This window comes from Heliangelus exortis, chromosome 7, assembly GCF_036169615.1.
Source record: "Heliangelus exortis chromosome 7, bHelExo1.hap1, whole genome shotgun sequence".
NCBI classification, from domain to species: Eukaryota; Metazoa; Chordata; class Aves; order Apodiformes; family Trochilidae; genus Heliangelus; species Heliangelus exortis.
The window spans coordinates 3,257,682-3,268,563 of NC_092428.1; positions in this window are offsets into that span (position 1 = coordinate 3,257,682).

The following is a 10,882-nucleotide window of genomic DNA, read 5'->3' on the forward strand; positions in this document are numbered from 1 at the left end:
GTATTTTATATGCCAAATTATTCCACTTTAATGGAAAAAAGAACAGAAATGTTAAGGAATTCATGTGTATCTGAGTTGTGCACATCAATCTTCTAAGGCAGCACATAACAAAGGTCAGAAATAGCCTAGTGCTGTGTTTTGTGTAGCACATCATTCTATGAGAAAATGTGCCCAAGTTCCTCCTAAAACATTGTTTTCAAGCATGGTTACTACTGAATATATTTCTAAATGACAAGGTTTATTTGTCTGTATTTTGATATGTTTAGGGGAAACTCAGGCTGACAGTTAGAGGAGGCAGGAAGAAGGAGCCACAACAAGTTCCACCCAAACACAAAATGTCATCTCTTCCCTAGCTAGGATCCAGAAGCAGCCTGATGAAAAAAGAGCAGACATTTAAAAGTTTCTGACATGTGTCACAGATGCAGCCATTGAGCCACTGTTCCTGATGTAGCTGGAAATGACAGCATCCAAGCCATTGGAACTGGCTGGGGGACATTCAAAGTTTGGTGTGTGTCGCATTCAATCCTTGTCATGGCACATCCAGAGAATAAAAAAGACAAATGGACACAGGCAGCAGTGATAGTTCAAAAAACTTAAAATAAAGCTTGCCAGTCTAATTGATATTATCAAGCTGTGCTAACATTTACCAGCCACCAAGTAGACAGACAGGAGGTCAGCACCCTTTTTTTCTGCAATTTTCCCCCAAGTCAGAAGGAGAAGTCTTTCAAGCTTTCTCTAGGAGTGACCCAAATACGTGAACAGTTTTCTCAGAAATAGCACTGCCTTGCCAAAGATGCTCATTAATAATCAAAACAGATAAAGACAGAAAGGCTTCAGCCACTGATGAAGCAACTTGTTGTGCATGGCCCACGTTATTTCTTTATACTGCATCAAGATCCAGCCAATCATGATTATTATTGTACCAAAGAGCTGACAATTTATTGGTTTTCCTACCTCTGGATATTTTCCAAAATTAATTTCTGCCTGTATCCTTGTAAAGCTGAGATGCAGGCAGCAGAAACTAGCATCCTTTCCTTAGTTAATGTGTTGGTATCTTCTTTCAAGCAGTGCATCTTTTCATGCTGGCCTGAAATATTTGTGGGAATAAACCCAATTGTCTGCAGTGGCTTAAGGACTGCAGCACAGGTCACCTGAGCTTCATATCCAGGTTTCCAGAGAATTGATAGTCAGCAGCCCATTAGCTTGATATTGATTGCAGGGGATGAGTTCTTACTCCTCATCTAACTTCCAGTTTAACTTAGGGAACAGTTTTCCACTTACCAGCCTGGGAGGTGACTGCAGAGGATTCAATTTTAGCATTTTCCAAATACAATCAGCCTCTGATAATGCCAATCCCCTGGCAAGCTGCAGTTGGAAAAAAAGGGAAAAAAAAAAAAATTAAAAAAAAGTCTTTTGTATGAAAAAGTCAGTGGTACCTACAAGCTGTTGGGCTGGTTTCTACTTTAATCTTTTGGCTGCCTAAGCAGAGTGATAAATCAAGCAGGAATTTAACAGTACTGCCTTCTATATGTTGAAACAGACTTGTGAGACATCCACAGCTTGATAGACATTATGGTCTTGAAAGAGAAGGTTTAGTGAATGTGGTTGATACCCATGTGGTTGGTGCTTGAATGTGGTTGAGGGTTGGACAATATTTAAGTTACCACTCCTCTATTCCATCATATTGTTGGGAAGGAAGGTTGTGTTGTTTTGCTGTCTGAAGGTCAAAAATATTCTTAACCAGTCTTTTTCCTCTTTATTTTTGCATCCAACAGCAGAGCCAGAAGTTTGTTTTCATATTTCTAACCTAGGAGAGAAATATATCATTATAGTTCTATACAAAGTTTTCAGTGGATCCCAAAAGTCCCCATTTTTGGTGAAGTCAAAGTGACTTCTCCTGGAAAACTTGCAGTTGAGGCCTACATGAGTATCAGAGCAAAACCCAGCTAATATTTCATTTTTAATGGTTCTCCAGAGAGGAAATAAACCCTGGTTATGTTTGTGCTGAGTCTGACTAAGTACTTAAATGTAAATCAGTACTGTTGTGTGACAAGTCAAGTTGCATCTTGTGAGGCAAGCCACATCCCATTGTCCCCATTTGCAGTGGCACCAGGTGGTTCCATTGCTGGCAGAGAATGAGATTTGAAACTGCTTTGCTGAGGCTGTGGATTATTCCTGAGTCTTGGAGATTGCTGCACATAAAACATGGAATGAGAGAGTGTGGTGTGAGCTGAGATAGTAGAGTCTTGGTGACACAGTAAAATGTAAATGAGTAAATGCTCTTCTTGGTTACATAATGAAGTCTTTTGAAGATGCTTGGATTGTGGAAATGTAGCTGGACCTCTACATCCTCCTACAAAGGCTTTTGGGTGTATTATTTTCCTATAAACAGTGACATTAGAAATTAAGAAATTAATTAAGGAAATTAAACTATTAAGAAAGGTGCAGAGGGGAAATGGCATGGGCAGTGCCTCAGTTCTTTCACAGTGATGACAATGATGAATGGTATAAAAGCTCATTGTGGGTGAAAAAAATACTTTTTAAAAACAATTTTTTAAAATATTGATGGCTGTGGTTGGTAATCTTCATAAATACCATGAATAAGTGTTTAATGATCTTGGTAGCACCTGAGTTCTGTGGGGCAGGGAGAAGATTGTGGCAGAAAGCTCATTCCTAAGTTTGTTTCTTCACTGTGCATCATCTTTCTGTGCACAGACAGGACATGGTTATTGTTTCCCTCTATCCCAAATGAGCTGTCATCTCCCAGAAACTAAAGTGCAGGAGACTCTTCATTCAAATTATTGTGTTGGTTTCCATCCACTCATTTTCGTGTCATTGCAGAACATGTTTGCATACTCGACAGCAATGTAAGTTCATTATTTCTCTCCACAACAGAAACTCAGTTTTCTTCCCTGCCAGATAATTCCAGGGGATTTATGTGAGCTGGGGAATTCATGTTTGCCTCAGTGGGAGTTACCTGCACTGTGCAAGAGGTGGTGGCACAGCAAAGGAAGATAATTCAAAAGACCCCTAGGAGAGCAATGTTGATTTAAAATATTTTTTTCTCTTCTGCTATAATGGCTTCCGTAGCATCCTCTGCATTGTGAAGTGCCTGATAGAGTTAATTTGCTGCCTTGTAAAATAAAGGCATAATTAGCATTATTAGGTGTAATTAACTGTACACCTGATCACTGTGACGAATAGAAAAAGGCAAATATAGCATGAAAACACTTAAATATTGTAATTACTGCTCTGTTTGTATTGTCCTTGTTAAATCTGCATACACTAAATAATTTGATTTCATGTGTTGAGCTGTGGTGCTCTTTGCTTATCCTGTGCTGATTACAAAGACCCCATCTTTTGTAGGGACATCTTTGGCTCAAGACCTTTTTTCAGTGGCAGTGTGTGGTAAGGAAAAAAACCATCCTACTGAAGTACTTTGGGGCCACTCTGTAACATCCAATATTTCCTAGGCTTGTACTTCCAAGTAATTTCTTTTCTTTTTTTTTTTTTTTTTTGACTTTCTGTAACCTGTAGACTCAAAATTTCCTGTGGCAAATCCAGTTCAACAGAGATTCAGCTGGAAAACAATCTTTTCTAGGGAAGAGGAAAGAAGACAATCTTGTGCTATGCAGCACAAAGTCATAACATTTGTCAACCAGATTCTGAAGCTTGATAGAGCAACATTAAGTGCAGGTCGAGTGTGGAGCTACTGGTCTGTTGAGGTCTGGTTTTACTGGTCTGTTGAGGACCCTTGATAGCACAACTGGTTGTCTGGCTAGTGAAAAGAAGGAGAAATCCAAAGTTTTTGTGGCCCTCAAAGTGTCAGTGTTAGAAAAAGTCTTATGAGCTTTGCCCTTTAAGCCTCATAAATGAAGATGGACCAGAGCTTGAAAGACTTTCTGAAGCTAGATAAAATGGTCTGGATCTTTTCTTTTTTGGGCATTAAGCATTTTTGTCTGCCTTGATTAAAGAGTCTGAATTCAATGAGATTGTTTGGGAAATGAGGTAATTAATGAGAAAAGATTTCAGGATTTGGCACTTTTGTAGGAATGTCACAGGCTTAATGGGATTATTGACCAGGGGAAGAGGTTGCAGGACCTCACCGTGGGCAGCTTATGTAAAAGAATCCATTAAACTCACCTCTGAAATTAAACCCCTGGAATGATTTCAGAGATATGCCTCTTGTTCTGGTCAGGTGCCATCTCCTCTTCTGCAGCACACTTTTAGCAACATTATTTCTAGTACTTTCTGCCTAACTCAGAGTCTCTCTGCTTCCTAGAAGCATCAAATCCAGTTTCCCCTGAGGTCTGGTAGTGATGGAGCTGAGGCTTGGGGTGCTTTGGTTTCCTATCTTTCCATTTCTTAGAGTCACTGCAGAGTAGCTGATACAAAAAGGTGTCAGTGGGGAGCATCTGGAGGGGCATTAGTAGGAAATCTGCCCAGGAGCCATGTGAGCAACTTACTGCAGTGCTGGAGATTTCTCTGTACTCTCTCTCACAGAACTTGGTTACCTTTTTTTTAATATAATAAAGGAGGAAATGGTTAAATACATCACAGTTTTGCCAATAATAGGTGTTGGTGTATAAGTCTAACTGGCAGCCAGACTGCCTAGGTTATTGATTTTACTGTCTAATGGCTGAAAGAGATGTTATCTTGATTAATTAGAAGTCAAAAACAAATGCATCTTGCTTCTATTAGATCTCCTAGCATTTGCTTTCTTTTTTTCCTCCCTCACCAGTGTTGTTGTACATGTACCTTTGAAATGTTTTAAACTAAAAAGCTATCAAGGTCAGCAATATACAAGCCCTAGTGACTTTATTTCAGCTGTCAATGAGTCCTTAAAGCACACACTGATTTTGGTGGTGGAAGGTACACTTTTAAAGCATGAGGGTATTCATTTAACCTCAACAAATGAAAATCCAGTAAGCTATTACTCTTGGTGCTCTCCAAGTAACTTATCACCTCATTATGCTGCTGGGCAGAAATGCTGACACGCTGTCTGAGTATTACTTTATATATTTACTGATGGTTTTACAGGAAAATATATTTTTCTCTTTTGGAGTATTTAGTGTTCTGCAAAGGTGTTTAGTGCTTAGTGTGAGTAAGCTTTATGGAGACTGCAGAACAGTGAAACATAAAGAAGTATACCTATTTTATCAGCTACTCTGAATTATGATCAGGAAGATAAAAAAAATTACAGGTGGTAGGTGATGGGGTGAAAAAAAGGCTAAGGTTAATCAGCAATAACAAAACCTGTACAGTTGTAATGTATAATATTAATAACTATTTCTTGGTGGTTTGCATGCTCTCAGAATGCCAAGCACTAAGGCAAAAAAAAAAAAATCTTGCTGCATTTATAAACAATTTTTAAACAGTTTACTTCAAGCATGTGAGCAGTCATTTGTTTTTACTATAGTTTTATGTGTTTTATATGAGTCTGGTGTAGACCTAAAATTACCTTACAAAGTCTGGAAAAATAAAATATATTGCACATGCTGTTGAGAATCAAAGTGAAATTGCCATGCTTGCATTTCATAACTCTGGGAGAGATCCTTATTGTCACAACTGGTTTGAATCTGAAAATTGTATAAAAATACCACTGACACTTCCCATATCTTTTCAGAATCTTGGGAATCCCATAAATGCAGTAGCTTTCTGCTGACAGTGGTGTGTGACACAAAGCACTGCCACAACCAGGGCTGCATCACCTACTGAGCACATGGGGTGCATGACTTCCTTTCTGCTGCCCTTCTCCACAATATTTTAGGATACAGTTAATCTGTGTATCAGGTTCTCAGTTCTCTCGAGGTCTTGTTGTCATGAAAGATAGTGTCTGAAGAAAGATGGCCTACAGCACTGCACAATTTATAGGTGTGGAGTGGTTTAAGTAGTCAATTTGTAAAGCTTCAGACTCAATTTATGTGCTGTTTTTCCTGTGGGCTTTACCTAGAAAAAGTCTGAAAGGCACAAGACTTCTACTCAACTCCAGCCTCCACTTTGCTTGGCAACGTGGTGTTCACAAAAACCCCAAACAAAACCAGGAACTTGTTCAGTCCAAGCAAGTACCTGCAAGTATTTTCTAAAAATAAGGATGTAAAGGGAGAGGTTGTAAATCAACACAACCCTGTGACCATTTTAATTGGCATTGTTACTATTTATACAGGTGCATGCAACTTGTCACTGTGCTGGTGAATAAAAATTCATCAGAGCAGCTGCAAAGTCCGTGGCTGTTGCTGACTATCTGCCTGCTAAAATATCAGCCTCAGTTTTATTTAGTTGAAATCCACAGGACAATTTCAGTAAATTTAGTGCTGCTGAGAGCTGTCATGTTGAGTGCATTGGATAGAGGGTTTAGGCCGTGGTAAAATTGTTGCATTGTGCTGCCACCAGCATCCCTTGTCTCTGATCTGAAAGGGCTTCATGCAGGTAAAGAGATACAGTTTAATATTTGGGTTTTTATTTGCAGACTACCTCTGAGGGGGTGCCTGCTAGTGCCAGGTGTGATGCTGAACCCTGGCCTGAAAAACAGAACTGAAATTCACTCCATATCAGATGGACATAGTACATATATATGGTATGTGTATGGTTATTTCCATCCAGAAGATAATGTTGACTCCTTGCTTTGCCACTGCATCCCTTTTGAATTCTTTGACAAATAATTGGAGGGCAAATGAATAGCTGTGTAGGAGCACATACCTAGGTCAGTGTTGTGATCATCATCATTTCCCAAATCTGCTGAGGTCTGGCAGATTCTGTCATGGTGGAGGTGTCCCAGGGCCTAATCTTTAAAAATATGAATAAACAAACAAACCCAGAGATGCTTAATACCCTTAGGGTTCCAAATAAAAAGTAGGCAAATATACAGTATGTATTTATGTATGTGTGTGTATATACTATATATATATGCATATATATATAAAAAATATTGAAAAAGGGAATATTGGGTTAGGTGGTGCATAAGAATCTACATCAGCCTACACTGGCACAGGGTGGCATCCAGGGCAGCTCTTTGCTTTAACATGATCCTGAGCTCCTCTGGAGCCAAAATTATTGTGCTGACCAGGTCCTGTCTTTTACTCTGCCATTTCCCCCTCATTTCCAGGACTTCTCCTTTCCTCCCATATTCCCTCGCTCCAAAGGCACATCTTTGTTCCGGGCAATGTCACCCTCCATTGGTGAAATAAAGGGAAATAAAAGCTGTATAATATTGATTCTGGAAGTTTACATGAGGGAAATACAAAGTCTTTCTTCTCAGCCTTGGAATGGCTGTCAGCAGCCTGCCTCAGCTGTTAAGAAGGGCCCAGCTAATGCAGTCAGGTTTGCTCTGTCTGCCACAGCTTTGAGTGACAGCTATGGCCCAGTGCACATCCCCTGAAAACCAGCACTGGGGACTGACATGCAGTTTGATAACATGAGATGCTTAGGTTTTTTGGCTCGAGTGAGATGTTCAGAGCTAATAGCCCTGTGAGCAGAGTTTCAGCTGTGATCTGTACCTTGAGATATCAGTTGTGTCTGGCTCAGGAAAAAGGGGAAAGAATGAAAGCTTATTTCTAGAAAGGTTTCCGATGAGCAGCATTTGTCATTGAAGGGGAAGATGGGTATAATTAGCTTGTCAGTCTGGTTTGGGCTGAGCTGGCTTTCTGTGGTAAGAAAGATGGACTAACTGCCAGAAGAGCTGACAGGCAGTCGATAATGCAGCAATTAATGTCATAAATAATTCTGGAACCAATTATATCAAAATGGACTCCAAGCTTTAAAAAGGAACAGAATTCCCTTATTCTTCCTGCTAACAGCAAGAAGCAGCTTTCATTTTTCTCTGTAATTACTTTTCATTGTACATAGCAATAAAGCAGGGCTTTTCTGTCCATATTTAAAACTTGTCTTTCTTGCCTTCCTCCACCTCCTAACCACTCTTTACCCACAGGACAAGGTGGCTACAGCAGATCCTCACGGAGGTGAATGTATAATCTTTTCACATAGCTGCTACATGGTAATTTCTGCTGCACCTAAATGACTAAGAGCCAAGTTTTCTCAAATGTCATGGGCAATGACAGCAGAAAGCACCAAACAATGGCATTTGGAAATGAAGACATTTGTGAAATGAATTGATTTGTCTTATTATTTTAAAGGTTGCTCTGACTTGCTTACACTGAACTTATTGATTTTTTTTTTTTTTTCCCCTCTCTCTATACAGTTAGAGCTGTGGAATCTGAGCCAAGCTGTTCCCTTTATGCTGCAAACACAATTCAGAGCTGCCCGAGGAGTTAATGGGCATTCCCTTACAAAAGACACTGAGTTACAAACACTCTCTAGAGTGATATTCTCCTTAGCTGTTTCTCCATGTGCTGTAATACATATGTAGATAACACAAAGCCTGTCCTGGCAAACCCCCCACAGTACTGCTTTTGCTAATGGTCTTTTTTTGTAGTCTCGTCAGCTGTTGTTTTTTTTAATTTTTTATTTATTTTTTTTAAATGGACGGTAGAAGTAGTAAATTACTGTAGCATTCGTTCACAGCTTTGTTCAGAGCCTGACAAACGTTTCCAACTTTTCAACTATGGTGGCATTTACTCCTGGGAGGTTGGGGAAAACAGTTCATGAAGTTCCCACTGTTTTAAAACCAGAAACATCTGTTGGTGTCACATGCAGTTTGTTGGCTGGGTCCAGGAGTACAGAAATCCTGCAGCTGATCAGCTCTCCCCTTAGCAGTAGGTGTCAGTATGGTGAGTGGTAATTACAACAGAGAGTTTTAGAGAACACATGATGATTAGGCCAGCTAACAAAAGCAGAAGCACTGACATTTTCCATATTTAAAAGCAGAACCACGTCTGCTGTGTCTGTACATTGTTTCGGATCACGACGATAGAGCCGTAGCTGCTTTAATCAAGCTTTTAAGGAACAAAGGCTTTTAGATTTTGGATATAGAGCTCACTGTTTCAGCAGGAAGAATGGGAGAAAGAGTGAGCAGGGTCTGCAAAGCCCAAGCATGATGTGGTGCAGAGCTGGGTTCCCTTCCAGTCCCTGCTCCAGGGATGCTGCGGAGCACATGATGCTGTGTCCATCATCACTGCTTCCCCACACCAGAGAGAGAGGGAGGGCTCACCTTACAAAGGCATCCTGCCTATTATTGCATTTAAAGTCTTTTTAAGGGCTTGGAGATTGTAGGAAAAGACAATGGAAATTCAGCATTATTAAGGGGAAAGACCATCTGTTTCACATCTCATTAAAACCTATATCCTGTTTCTACTCTGCAGCCCAGCAAGGCCTGAAAACAAGGAGGGGTGTTTAAACAAAAGTACCTCAGTGAAACTGCAGTGTATGTAAATTGGACTCCATTTTGGTCCAAATGACACCCCTCCCCTTTCACAGCTCAGAGGACTTATTAGAAAAAGTAAGAGTAAGATTTTGGCAGAATCTGAGGGTCAGCTCTGTAGCTCTTCACTGGCCATTTTTTTTTTTGCTACGCTTCTGCATTTCTAGCAAAAGAGCTTTGCTGTCCTCGGGCCCCTGGTAAGTCAGTGCAGTCTTTCTCTTCAAGAGAATGGAGGTTTCAGGGCTTTCCTTGTATTCATAACAATGATTTCAAGCATAAAGGTAAAATAATTTTAATGTAGTCTGGAAAGTAGTGGTCTGGCACGTAGTATCACTGTTCTGTCTGCGGAGCCTCTATCGACCTCCATTCTGGGGAAATTAATTTCCATGGTGAAGTGGACTTTATAAACAAGTCAAGTGATTTAGCATGAAATGGCAAATTAAATGAGCTTGTTTTACCCACCATTATCTGCAGTGCTACATCGATAATTCAGCTTTTCTGTTCTAACTGCCAATATCATTGATGTTACTGTAGGAAGCTTATGGCTAAGTGAGCGACTCCTAGGCTGGAAACAAGTAACAGATTTCCCAGTTTGTCAGGAAGTGGAGCTGTCAAAGAGCAATTAATGTTACCTAAGGCTTCTAGTACCCTCCCTTCTACCAAAAAGGCAGGAGTTTTTATTTATTTTTTTCTTAAATACTTAAATGACTAAAATAATCATTTTTATTAAGTGTATTTTAATGATTCCTAAAAGAGCGAACTGAAACTCTTACGAGGTGTTTGGTCGTCCTGAAAGGCAAGTATAGGAAAAACTGATGGCACTACTTACTGGATATTGCTGCTCCTTTATCCTCTAAATGCCTGAAAATATCTCTTTAGGGGTGAAGTGTAGAATCCAATTACTTTAGCACCTTGGTTTAGCTAAGGATGGGAGATATGGTCTAGTTTTATTCTGCGTGTGTCAGGGTTTTATATCTTTTTATCTGTTGCTTGAAGTTGCACACTAAAATTCCAAGCTCTTATAGCTATTTACTCCTGAAATCATTGAAATCATACATAGTCATTGTAACTTAGTGAGTTTGGGTTGATAATACAGGTTTTCATCATGAAACTATTCATTATGAAGCAGCATAAGCATCCTTTTGGATCAGCCTCAGGATATTCAGAAATATCCTGTGCCCTGTGTCTGAAATAGAACTGCAGCAGCAGTGGTGGTAGTGGAGTAAAACAACACAGAGAAACAGGAACGTGGGGAAGGGGCAAAAATTCAGCTTTAGTGGGTAGATGAAAGAGGCTCACAGACATCAATATAATTGATGTGATTTTCAGTTCCTTTTCTTTTTAATGGGTGACTGATTTACATAATCACATAAATTTTTAAACATACTCCTCCTCTTTCCTTTAGGTCTAATTAGCTGCCATTCACATCAGAGTTGGGTTTCCTCTGTCTTTTACCTCAGCCCCTCTTTTGCTGCATCACTCTTTGCATTTCTTAGATCTAGCTTGTCAGAAGGGCCCAGCACATCCAAACCAGGACAGGTTTCTCTGAAGCTCAGCTCTCTGTCA